Source organism: Macrotis lagotis, chromosome 1 (assembly GCF_037893015.1).
Source record: "Macrotis lagotis isolate mMagLag1 chromosome 1, bilby.v1.9.chrom.fasta, whole genome shotgun sequence".
Lineage (NCBI taxonomy): Eukaryota > Metazoa > Chordata > Mammalia > Peramelemorphia > Peramelidae > Macrotis > Macrotis lagotis.
The window spans coordinates 300,489,063-300,502,574 of NC_133658.1; the positions used below are offsets into that span (position 1 = coordinate 300,489,063).

Sequence of the window (13,512 nt, forward strand, 5' to 3'; positions counted from 1 at the left end):
GGAGAACACTATGAAATAAAGCTAGACAATTAAGTTAGAGCTGCTTTGTGGAGGCCATAGGTCTAATCAATTAGTTCATCATAAAGACAATAGGAATCCACTGAAAGTTTTTAAATCATGATGTTTAGAGTTGTACTTTGGAAAAGTTGTGGCAGCTTTATGGATGGAGGATAGTCATGCGTGTGTACTCTGAAAGCAGTATTGAGAAAGGTATTATAAAAGTCTAGACTAGAAGAAAGTATCATAAAAGTCTAGATTAGAAGACCTGAGTTAGGATTATAGGTGTGTGAAGGGACAAAAGACAATGATTAGGAAATATTTGGAGGATCTTGCAATTAATTGGATATGGAGGGTTAAAGGGAAGAATCAAGAATGTTTCCAAGGTCATGAATCAAGTTTATGCCTTCAGTTACTGAGACAATTGATACCCATAAGAGAAATAGGAAAAGCTGATGCAAGTGGAGGTTTTTATGGGAAGTTTGAGTTTAAATTTGAATGTAACATTTGAGATGACAAAAGAATTTTCAGATTTAGATATCCAATGGGCAGCTGGAAAACTGGGATTGGCATTCAGGGGAAAGTTTAAGTCTAGAAAAATGGATTTTTAAAGTCACTAGTATAGACGTAATTACTGAATCAATGGGAGCAAAGGAAATCATCAAAACATAAGAGTATAAAAAAGGAATATGACCAAGACTCAGAATGCAACCTTGAGGGATTACTTATTATAGGTAATGGGAGAAGGATGATGACCTAGGTTAAAGAATTGAGAAGAAGTGACTAGACAGAATAAACCAGGAACTGGTGTTTAAAATCAAGGAAGAGAGGTTGAGTTGTTGGTTCATAGTATGAAAAGAGATCAAGGAGGAAGAATATTAAAGTAAGGAAATTAAAATTATTCTGTGTCATATAATACTTCATTCTATGACCCTACATTTTATTACTGGCTCATTTCATCAAACCACATTTATCCATCATTGATTTAAGCTCAAGAATGTACTACCTTTCTCCATTCTTGAGTTAAGCGCAGGAATTTAGTTTTTCCTCCACGTTAGTTTAAAGTAAAAGTTGTTATCATTTATGCTGTTAACCTCTGGGATATCTAATTGTTGGTTGTAAATCCCAACTGGTTAAACTCGGTGCCACTTGTTTTTGTTTTTGTTTTTTGTCCTTGTGAAATTAGGGAAAATTGACCAGTTAGGCTAATGGTATTGGTACTAATAAAGATTATAAGAGACAGATGAATCCCATAAAACAATGATCATTCCTTAATTGTCAGAGAGGGGCATGATGAGCCATACCTGTATACAAACTGATTTTACTCATCATAATGCTACTAACTGTAATGTTCCCCAACTAGTTAGACCCTCTGTTTTCCTATCTGTCAATAAAAAAAATTCTCTCCCATTCTCTCCTCTTTTTACTGAAGTAAAAAGTCTGGTGTGCTTTATTAACAGCTATATGTGTCATTATTAATAAAATTGTACTTGGAAAATGTATGGAATTTTATTGAACTTACTCAATACAGTTTGGAGGCTCCACTGAGAGCCTCATTCCCCAAACTCTCTTGTCAGAACACCTCTCTTTTCTTCTAGGTACACTTGGAGGAATTTTCCACCTGAAGGGAAGGCTTTTTCTAGAGATCCAGGGTGAGAGCAGGAACTCCCCTTGAACTCCTCCTAAATCTTCCCCAAGCCTTGAATTACATCCCCAGTTAGGGAAAAATTACAATTCTCTCTATATTTGTCTTAGAGTGCTGTTCTGAGTTCAATGTAATAATTAGAAAATAATGGGCAATATATAGCTGGGGGAGTCTTCCTAAGGAACTTGTTACTCTCTATTTTGAGGGTGGAGGCTTTTAGATTTATTATCAGGAGGGGTTGTTACCCCAATTTGGAGCAATCTTAAACATCAGAAAATTTACTTGTTCTGAGGAGCCTTCTCTAAAGGAGGATTTTGACCTTAGACTGAGGTATTTTAAACATTTTAAGGATTCCTTCTTCAATCTAAAAATTGAGAAAAGTTTTCATTAAGGGCAAGAATAGCTCCTGATTCCAGTTGTGTAAAGAGGGGGCAACAAAAATATGGTCTATTTTTTTTTCTCCTTGGCTTTGTGTGTGTGTTTCTCTGTGCTTCCCTCTCCCAAACTGATTTAAAGTCAAACTAGCTCTTTCCTGGGGCCACATGATCCCAAAGAGCTAGATAGTAAGCAAATTATTTTTTGTTTTCTCCAGAAAGTATCTTCCTTTATCTTCTAATGCTGACAAAGTTAGAAGGTTGACAGGAGATACAGACAAGAAAGGTGGGATTTTCTCCCTAATTTGTGAGCTTCAATATAGCATTCTGCAGATAAGGACAAGTAAAAAAACAGGAGGTGATAAACAGTTTTGCAAGTGATGAATGTCTCTCTTCAGGTGCTTTCCTTTCCTTTCTGGTATCAATATAAGAAGATTAAAAAAAACTGCTTGGGACTTTGATTAACTCTCCCTTTTGTTGATAAGGTCCTTAGCAAATACTAATTAAATGCAGAAAATACTAGAAGGTTTGTAGGACTAGATCTAGCTGAAATATTTGCTGATAAAAATTTCTCAGAGAAGCTTTGTTAATCAAACCTTGGCACAGATTAAATGGTATTTGTGTGTTTAATATTCTAGTTGGCATTGGGGAAACAGAGACCATCACCCTATAGGGAAGGAGTCAAGGAAGAGTCTTTCAGTTTGAAAATAATTCATTTGTTTTATTCTTTATTATATGGAAACTATAGTAATAAAATTGTAGCTTGAAATTCCTAGGTTCCAAAGTTGGGGGATGGGAATTTGAAGCTGCCACAAAGGACATCTCTTTATTAGAAAAGAGAGGTAAGAAATGTTGGGGGCTATATTATTGATGCAAAAGGACTGCATCAGATTTTTTGGGTGATTTGAAAAGAAAATAGTGCAAAAATTATTGAGAACTGGGAGTGCCATCACCTGTCTTTAATAGTGAGCTAATTGATAACAATTGCTATCAATTTTGAAGTGCTGCTAGAAATTTTTGAGATTTTAAAGTCACCATGAATTATTCAAAAAATTCAGATTTAATTTGGTCAAAATATGTTCTGAAACTAAACCATAATGTGTTCTAAATGTGTTCCTCTACGGGGGTAATTGTAGTATATTAGAACTTTCCACAAACTGCAATTGCTATTTGGCATCAAGAAATTTATTGGTTCTGTGACTTTTGCTTTATTTCAGTTCACTAATCTGTAAAGTGGATAAAGATAATGCCTAACATAAATTTGATAATTCATGTATTAGAAATATTGTTAGAAAAGAAAATCTATTATTTAAATCTGAATCCTCTTTGTTTTTAGATTCAATTGTTCAAAAGATCATGCCAATATATTTTAAAACTATTTAGAAACATATTAGATGGTGGTAATAACTTTCTGTAAATTTGGTATAACCAAGATATTTTAGGATTTCTTCACCTATAAAATGCAGTCCTAAGATCTTACCAGACTTGCTAGCAGTTTATAGTAATTAAGTTTAGTAAATAGTTCTGGAGTCTTGCAACATGCTGGCAACTGGGAAGAACTTAGAGTTCAAGACCTAGCCCCACACCTAGATTTTAGGGTGGGAATTTAATTTCAGTTGGGGAGAATAACAATATATCTTAAGTTTCCACACACCCATAAAATCATAGGTTTATCTATAAATTACAAACAGGAGAAAGTCAATATTCTCTGCTTATTATACTGTCCTTCCTTAAGACTCATAAAACTTTAACACCTTAGTATATGAGGTACTTGTTCTAAGATTAAAAACTACTGAATAAATCTTGCTGATTTGTGGAACAAAAATATAAATGGATTAATTAGTAAAGTTAATATCAGTTTTTTAAAAAAAAGTTTAAGGAAAAAACATATCTGTGAAATCAGTCATTTAATTGTTTGTCTGATTTTCTTTTAAATAATATTTTATTTTCCCAGTTACATGTAGAGACAATTTTTAATATTCATTTAAACATTTTGAGTTCTAGATTTTCTCCCTCCCTTACCTAATTCTTTCCTCACTGAGATGGAAAGTAGTTTTAATAGGTTATACATGTATAATAGTCCAAAGCATGTTTTCATATTAGTTGTATTGTAAAAGAAGATAGAATAAAAAACAAAACAAAATAAAATAAATGGCTTCAATTTTCATTCAAACTCCATTTTTTTCTTTAGATGTCTCTTTTGGAATTGTCTTGAACCACTGTAGTACTGGAAATAATTGCGTTGTTCAAAATTGATTGTACAATATTGCTTTTACTGTATAAAAATGCTTTCCTGGTTCTGTTTCCTTCACTTTCTATCGGTTCATATAAGTCTTTCCAGATTTTTTTGGAAATTATGCTTTTTGTCATTTCTTTTAGCATGATAATATTCCATTCCAATAATAAACAATAATTATTTAACCATTCCCTAATTGATGTGCATTCCCTCAATTTCCAATTCTTTGCCATTAAAAAAAAGAACTGCTTTGAATATTTTTTAACAAATACTTCCTTCTCCTACCCCCTTTTAAAAAAATCTCTTTGAAATACAGACTGAGTACTGGTATTGTTGGATCAAAAACTAAGATACTTAAATGATGCCATCTTAGAAAAGAAATCAAACAAATCATCAATGAACTCCCTTAAAAAATCTCCAGTACTGATGGGTTTATAGGGAAATTCTACCTAGCATTAAATTATTATTAATTCCAATGTTATATGCATAATTTGGGGGAAAATCAACAAAGAATTCCTTCCAAATTCCTTTTAGGACACAAGTATGGTTCTGATACCTAAACCAGGAAGATTAAGAGTAGAGAGAAAAAAAGCTATAAACCAATTTTCCTTGTAAATATTGATGCAAAAATTTTAAAGAAAATAATAGGAGGTAGAACTGAGCTCTCCTCCAAATCCCTCCAAACACCTTTAAATAAATACTGTTGACAAATTCTAGAGCAGCAGAACCTATAAAATGATGGAGTGAAACAAATTTCCTACCCAAGACAACTTAAAAGGTCAGTAGGAAAGATCTATTGAACAGGGTAAGATAAAAGTGAAGTCTAGTGCAGGAATTTGGAACTATGTCCAAAAGGGTACAAATCTGTACATAGTTCTCTGCCCCCCCACTTGCCTTTGGCAACTGCCCTTCCCCTTCCTACCAATTTAATTTGTATTTATCTACTTTATATGTGTATGAATTTAATTTTTAAATATTTATTCTCTATATGCTTATGTTGTACTAGTTATCTCCTCCACATCCCTCCACTTTCATAATATAAGCTCCTGGAGAGTAAGGATTGTTTCATATTTTGTGTTTTTGTTTTCAGGGTCTAACATAAAGTCCAACACAATGTGGGTGATTAATAGCTGCTTATGATTGATTGTCAAGTGCTTGATGTCAGATTTGAACTCAGGTCCTCTTGACTTCAAGACTGGCATGTTATCCATTATGGCATCTAGCTGCCCAGGACTGCTGACACTTATTAACGTGGATAAGTCCCTGATTGCTTCACATCTAGGGCCATCTCAATTCATCCGTAGGATCCAGATGACTCTGAAGGAGAAAAATGAGGCTTATGACTTAACATAGCACCCCCTCACTTAAATCCATGCATTTGTTGTGGCATCACCTCCCTGATATCATAGTCTTCTTCAAGAATGAAAGACAGACATCATCATCATTTATTGAATACAGGAAGTGTGAAAATTTATATATAGATAAAATAGTAGATTCCAGGGTCAGTGACTTAAGGATATGTGTCTCTAAATGTGTGGCCTTGCACTGGCCATAAAATCTATTACTTTTTCAACCCGCTCTGGTTGAGATGATCTCCTAAAATCTCATCTCATTTATTTTATTGGATTTTATTTTTATAACTCTGCTTCTAAAAGTTATATTCAGCAGTATCCTGAATGAAAATATATATTGAAGACTAATTTGCTAATTTAGTTTGGTGATCTGTGTTGTCATTGACCAAGTGAGTTTTCTGCAAGCTTTCTCCGAAAAACGAACAATAACTGTTCTAGGACTACTTTTTATCAGGGAACAATACAGAAAATGTATTGGTTGGTACTCATGGGCCATCCTCTTCCCTTTAATAATTTGGTTATTTATAGTCCATAATGATTGTGTCAGCAATCACCTTCCAGAATGTGTATAACACCCACCTGCATATGAAGGTAAACCTACTATGAAAACCAAGGCACTGAAGATAAGGGAACCTACCAAAAATATATTATTGCTGAGTGTTATAAAGCTATCAAACTGTGGGAATATCTTACCATAAATCTTATATTGATCTAGCTCATTCAGCAGGAGGTTGATTCTGCTTGTAAGATGACTCTCCAAAAACACCAAGTCCTTCATCTCCTCCCCTTGAAACAAGGAGGAGTATGTTTCTTGTTCGATACCTCATTCTGTACCTATTTCTAGACAGATTCCAATAGCTTTGGAAGATACTAAAGTTTCAGGAGTTGCCAAGGCACATTATAGTTTGAGTGTATTTCACTTAATAGGCCCTTTTCCCTTCTTTTTTTATATCTAGGTAGATTCAAAACTTACTCCAGTTGGTCATAACCACTTTAATCATATTTCATATTTTATATGTTCTTTAAATCTTCTGCAGGACATATGTTCTTAGTTCCAGTGCCCCTAACCTTATGTCCTCCAGTTCAATAGATGATCCTCCAGGCAGGAAGTGACTCAAAATTCAACATAAGGACCTCTTATCCAATAACAAAAAATTTTCTTTCTTGGACAAAGAGACGTAGAGGAAAGTAAGAAAAGTTTAAGACTGATTCTATCGTGTAGTACTTATATAATATAATACTATATTTAATATATATATATATACACCATTATTTAATAATAATATACTTACAGTATAGTATTCCATTTTGGAGTAGATGTAGTTATAGTTAATAAGAAACTTTGATAATTAGAACTGACATCGCAGCCCTTCTGAAACCACTAGGAAGATAATGAGGCAAGGTTAAAGAATGTACACATCAAAACTGCAAAAATGTTAAAATGTTCTTGTAATTTTTTTTACTGTTACTTAAAACAATATAGCTAAAAACTCACAAACATGCATGATTATGCTATGTGTAAAAAGAACAGTGCTTGGGACAATGTGACTCTGTTTGCCATTGTTAACAAATAAAATTTATGTTTTATATGTCTTTGACACCCTTATGTTATTCAGTTGTGGTGGCCTTCACTAACTAAAATAGTATGTCAAAGTCTCATCTCTGATATCCTCTATAAGCCAGCGGATCACTTCACATGTGAATATATGTTTCCATGCACAGATTTACATATGGATATCTTTATATAAAGGAAGCAACCAGGTGACTCAGTGGATGGAGCACTGGACCTTGAGTCAGGTAGACCTGAATTCAAATTTGACTTTAGGTACTAGCTGTGTGAGCTTGGGCAAGTCACTTAATTTCTATTTGCCTCAATCAACTGGAAAAGGAAATAGTAAACCATTCCAGAATTTTTGCTAAGAAAACAGTAGTGCTGTGGTATGATCCATGGAGTCACAAAGAGTCAGACATGACTGAATAACTGAACAAGAAGCTTTTTACATGAAACACAACTAAAATTGCATGAGATCCCTAAGAATAACTCCTTTTTTTCAGGTTTTTGCAAGGAAAATGGGGTTAAGTAGCTTGCCTAAGACCACACAGCTATTATTAAGTGTCTGAGACCGGATTTGAACCTAGGTACTCCTGACTCTGGGGCTGGTGCTTTATCCAGTGTGCTACCTAGCCACCCAGACAGTAAATCCTTCTAAGGATCCTGTGGGTGCTAGTCAGGGGAGTAGACACAATAAAATGAGAATAATAATGCTTGCATTACTTCCCAGACATAGTTGATGTGAAAAGATTGGATTGTACATCTTAAAGTGTTTGAGAAATGTGACAAATTTTCTTTTGCGTTGTCATTAAAATTTATTTTTTGTAGGCACTAATATTTTCCAGTAAACTTTAACTTCTTTTAGGGCAAGTGTGCATAGTTCTGTTTCTATTATATTTTCACAGTATACTCTTTCCATAATTTGTACTCAGGGATTTGAAATTAAAAATTTTCAAGATTCTTTCTTTACAGAACTTAAAGAAAAGCCTAGGTTGTCATGCCCTTTTTACAAATGAGAAAAGTAGGAAGTTAAAAGTATCATTCAGGGTCACCAAGCCAGGCAGTATATTTGGAGTCAGACCTTTTTCTCCTTATGGCACCAAGCTTTAGGATTGACTTTGCCATAAACACAGAGTGATTGAATCTTGAGATTTCTAGGAATTCAAGGTTAAAGTTTACCTTTTATAACATATGTCTAGGTTAATGTTCTGAGAATGATTTGTAAACTGAGTGGAAGTGGGAGGGGGTGGAGAATAGAACTATACAAATCATCTTAGCAAGGTGATCTTTGGAATGAGATGTTCCATTTTTTTTCCTGCTGTCTTCATTTTATGTCTAATCAATGAGTTAGGTTCACATGTATGGAAATTAAAATAATAGAAATACTGAGAGCCCTTCAGGAAAGCTTAGATCCTTGTCTTGGAAGAAAAAAATAAAACATCACTTATGACAAGATGTGGGCCCTTTCCCTTGTTCTGTGCTCCTTCTTTCACTTCACAATTCAAGATAAGTTGGTAAAAAACTAATCAATGACTTTATTTGATGGTTTCAAAGCTCTCCGTCAAAAAAACAAAATTTCTTGACTGCTTGAAGTTTTCCTTGTGAAAAGGTTTTGCTAAAGCAAGATCATCTGCTTCAAGAATAGTTGATAACCTGCTTAGGATAGCTGCAAGGACTTCTGACTGTGGTTTCTAGTGAATCCTTGGGGGAATGGACCACTTAAAGAAAAATAACTGGTCCCTTATTAAAGTAAAATCTGTGTAATGTTGGTGTCTGTACCTACCATGTGAAGTGGAAAACTGAGACAATGATTTAGATAGTGAAAGATAAAAAGAAAAATAAATAATGTCCCAATAGTTATTCCACATCATGGAGAGAGAAGCTGGGCTACTACCTTTGTTCTTTTCTATTAAAGATCCCCATCTACTTTGGATGCTATAGGAGAACTGATCAAATTTAATTTTGGGGGAGCTTGACTTCTACTGAGAAGGATTAATCTCCCTTTTCTCATACTTTTGAACTTGTTGTATCCCTAACCCCAGGTACACCAAAAGGCTTAGGTTTTGGCAAGAAGTTAGGAGAAAGATACTCAGGTACAATCTGTAGTGAGTATAGTATTCCTACACACAAAAGAAATACCAAACACATGAAAATAAAGACTATAAAAATTTAGTGACAACTTGTAATATAACATTATAACCTCATGTTACATTTACTTAGGGACTATTTGATTTTATCTGCTTATTTATAATCAACCACATCTCTGGGAACAGTAGGCCTGGCAGGATGATGGATGGCCTTCCTCTTCATTTATCAATTCTTCTAGAACCATGGTGAGCCAAAAGCTTTCCTGCCACTGATGGTCATGATGACTTTAAAAAACATGATTTTTGAGAAAGAATACTTTGATAAGTATTAGGATCTTAGCTCAGATTGACTTTAATCTCTGTGACCTTAGGTCTGTTTGTATAATGGGATGAAAATTTATTCCAATACTTATCTAAAGGAGGGAGCAGATGTTATGAGGTAAAGACCTTTGGGATTCAGTATGGATAGCTTGTATTGGCATGTTTAGAGTCAAAAGCATGAGAGGCACTCAGAAAATGAGCAGGCTAACCTACCAATGAGTATAGGAACAAACCAAAGATATCCATTTGACTTTTGGCTAACATTGTTTTACAAGAAAGTCAGATATCTCTATATCCTCTCTATCACTAAGGTTAACCTTCCCTTTCACACTCTGTTGTTCCTTATTCCAGTATCTAGTGCTTTGTCCATAAAATGTTTTAGTTAGAAGAGCTATTAGAATTATGTATTACAAATGACTCATTTTCTGGCTTCTTTGAGCTTCTATTTCCTGCTTCAAGGGGCAGATAAATGGCACAATGGATAGAGCAATGACCTTGGAGTCAGGAGGATGGAAGTTTGAATCCAGCCTCAGACACGTGACACTCACTAATGGGGTGACCTTGTGTAAATCACTTAATCCTCATTGCCTCATATCCAGGGCCATATCCAGTTGTCCTGATTCTTATCTGGCCACTGGACCCAGATGGTTCTGAAGGAGAAAGTGAAACTGGTGACTTAGCACAGCATCATACCCCCACCCCAACACACACATTCAAATCTAATTCATGTGCTAGTCATGGCATCATCTCCCCAATATCATGGTCTTCTTCTAGAGTGAAGGACAACATTATTTCCTTCTTCATAAAACAAGGAAGCTTAACTAGATTTTCTCTGAGTCAGACAATGAACCTTTCTCAAGCACTTAGCATGTATTGGGTACCATGCTAAGCACTGGATATACAATGAAAGACAAAAGAAATTCCCAGTGTCTGTCATTGAAATGCTGACAATCTACTAGGGAAGACAACATGCAAATAATTATGACCTATGATCTATGTAGGATTCTACCAAGTTGCTTCAGAAAGTGTTTTCCTCATGTTTCATTATACAGATTCTTCCAGAACTCAGGTGGAGAATAAACATTCCATGATCACCAGAATTAAAAAAAAAAACTCTTGAAATATCTGAAATTTTTATTTAAGCATTTATGCTCCAGCTGCCTTGAGGAAGGAAATCAAACTATCTGTAAGTAGTGTAGGACTAGGACTGATTATGATTTTAGAGTCAGGAAAATTCTTGAATCCATAGTAAAGGCTAAAAATATATAGTTTATGCATCCCACATTACAATTCACAGTTTTGCTATGTCACAGTTTAACATAAGAAATTAAAGGAGGAAGTTTGGAAGAATTGTGCAGAAACTTCAGAAAACGCATGAAAGTCAACAGATGAAAAAAAGTTTAGAAACTCAGAAATGAATGAACATATATGTATGTATGTATGTATGCCATAATATCTATCATAATTTTATAGTTTTGTACTGCTAAATCTCATTAAAAAATGAAAAAATTCAGACTTCTTCTTTGAAACTAAGACAGAGCCAAAAATTTTTATGCAGATTTTCTAGATCATGGTGGGGGTGCCAGACCCCAAACCCCATGATGTGGAAGGGCCAACTGTCGTTCTCAATATGAATCCCATTGCTGCGATTCTTAGTGCATCTTCCTTGCACTTTTCTGGTCCTCAGTATTAATACTATGACTTTTTAGAAATGGCATTTAGCTTTTCTACATCTATAGACAGAGGCAGGAGCAAGAAGCTCACACTAAAGAAAAACTAATAATTCAATAAAATATTACAACAAAATATAATTTAAAAATATGAATATAAATACATAATAAATGTATGCCTTTATATTTAGCAAAATATAAATAACAAAAATAATACATTAGCAAAAGAGCTCATATTCATCCTTCCATTTAATTTTGAGGATCCTTACCTTTTTAGCTAGGGATGATTGTTATTTTCCTCATTTCATAGAAGGGAAAATTGAGGGTTTGAGATTTTAAGTGAACTGATGAAGGTCATATAGTTGTTCATTGGAAATGACACAGAATTTCAGAGCTAGAAGAGAACATCCATCTCAGAGTCAGTCTTATCCAATCCATTTACATGAAAGAATTTTCTATAAAACATATTTGCAAAATGGTCATTGGACCTCTGCTTGATAATTTTCAATAAGGGAGAATCCACTAATTACCTCCTGAAATAGAACATTTTACTTTTGAATAGCTTTAATTTTTAGGAGAACTTTGCTTATGTTGGACTTTTATTGGTCTCTCTGTGGCATCTTGCCATTATTCCTCAATCTGTCCTTTAAGTGTAAGAATGAAAAACTATGAATATTTCTTACACATGACAGATTTTCAAATGTTTGGAAATATCTATCATATAGCCCTATTTATTTTCTTTGCTAAATATCCCATTTCTGAAACCAGTCCTTCATTCCACAATTCTTCTAAAAAAGTAGAAAAGTCACATAGAATAGCATTTTTTTCATAGAAAAATGATTCAGTTAGATTAGCTCTCAATCATCCATCTTAGCAGAAAAGAGGAGTAGTAATTTAAATAAGTTTTAAAAACTGAACTGATTTATGTGACCAGCAATTTAGGGGTTTTTTTTTAAGTACATTTCCTTCTCATAGTTTTTTGGTTCAGGCATCCTTGGGAAAGAGTTCACACTTACTGAGCACATGAAGAAAATGGCTATGCTGCACAGAGCACTGGCCCTGGTGTCAGTAGTACCTGAGTTCAAATCCAGGCTCAGACAATTAATAATCAACTAACTATGTGGCCTTGGGCAAGCAACAACCCCATAGCCTTGCAAAAACTTAAAAAAGAAGACTATCCCTGGAAACTATTGGTAGTTTCGGAGAGTATGCCTCAAATCTAATATAAATTGAGGACGATAGTTCACCTGAACATTTTGAAGAGTTGTTTTTCATCTCAATTTCTCTCATTTAGACAAAAGATTTTGTCTCTAATAATAGGATATAAAACCCAGGCTCCTTTGCTTAGGTCAGTGACTGACTCCATAATATCATATTTTTGTTGAGTAGCTCTAATTGTTGGAGATCCCTCCCTTGAACTGAGCCAGAATTTATCTGAATGTGATCCTAATTCTATTCTATGAAATCAAACAACCTGTAACACCTCTTCAGGTATTTGAAGACAATGAAAAACCTTGACCTGTACCTTCTGCAACTTAAATACCATATTATTTTGACTAATCCTCCCAGGAAAGAGTTCGTAATCTTCTCATCATGCTGGTCACTCTTCTCTAATTTAGTCAGTCCAGAACTAAAAAAAAAAAAAAAAAAGAGTCTCATAAGTTTTAAATCTTCACATATTCCCTTAAAATAAACAGCTATTGTTAGCTAAATTAATTAATTTATTAGCTAGAAGACCTTCAGTGAAAGGAAACCTGTTACCTACTAAGGCATCCTCTCTGAGGATAATTAAATTGCTAGGAAATGTTTCTTTCATAGAACAAAAATCTAGTACCCTTTAAATCCCACTACTGATCCAATTTCAGATCTCTGGGCAAACAGAACAAGTCTAACGCTTCAGTTATGTGATAGCTTTTCAAAAACTGCCTTAGATTTATTTTTCTTCTCCACCTTCAATACTCTTAACTTCTTCAAATGATAAAAATTTGAGTTCTGTGCGACTTCCTATTTTCCTCTTTCATCAAAAGTTTCTCCTTCAAATAAATCTGTTATATAGAACATCAAGATCTGAATAAGTTTGTTTTAGTGGTTAACATTATTTTCCAATGTCAATGACAAGATATGGAAATTGGAAAGGCACTGTCTCAGACAGAAAGAATTTCCATTACTCCCTCTCTCCTTTCCTTCCTTCTTCCCTTCTTTCCCTCCCTGTCTCCTTCCTTTCCTTTCTTCTTCTACTAGCATCTATGGCAGTGGCTTAAAATATTGAACACACAAA

The 13,512-nt window shown here is 34.2% G+C and overlaps 1 long non-coding RNA gene across 1 annotated transcript; it reads right to left on the reverse strand.

Annotated features, from left to right (window-relative positions):
- Nucleotides 1–6,908: 6,908 nt before the first annotated feature.
- On the reverse strand, nt 6,909–12,853 carry LOC141516994 (uncharacterized). The gene is made up of 3 exons (XR_012476794.1): nt 12,760–12,853; nt 11,504–11,628; nt 6,909–6,985 (listed from the first exon to the last, which is right to left on the reverse strand). It is a non-coding gene; the product is annotated as an uncharacterized LOC141516994 (long non-coding RNA).
- Nucleotides 12,854–13,512: the final 659 nt, after the last annotated feature.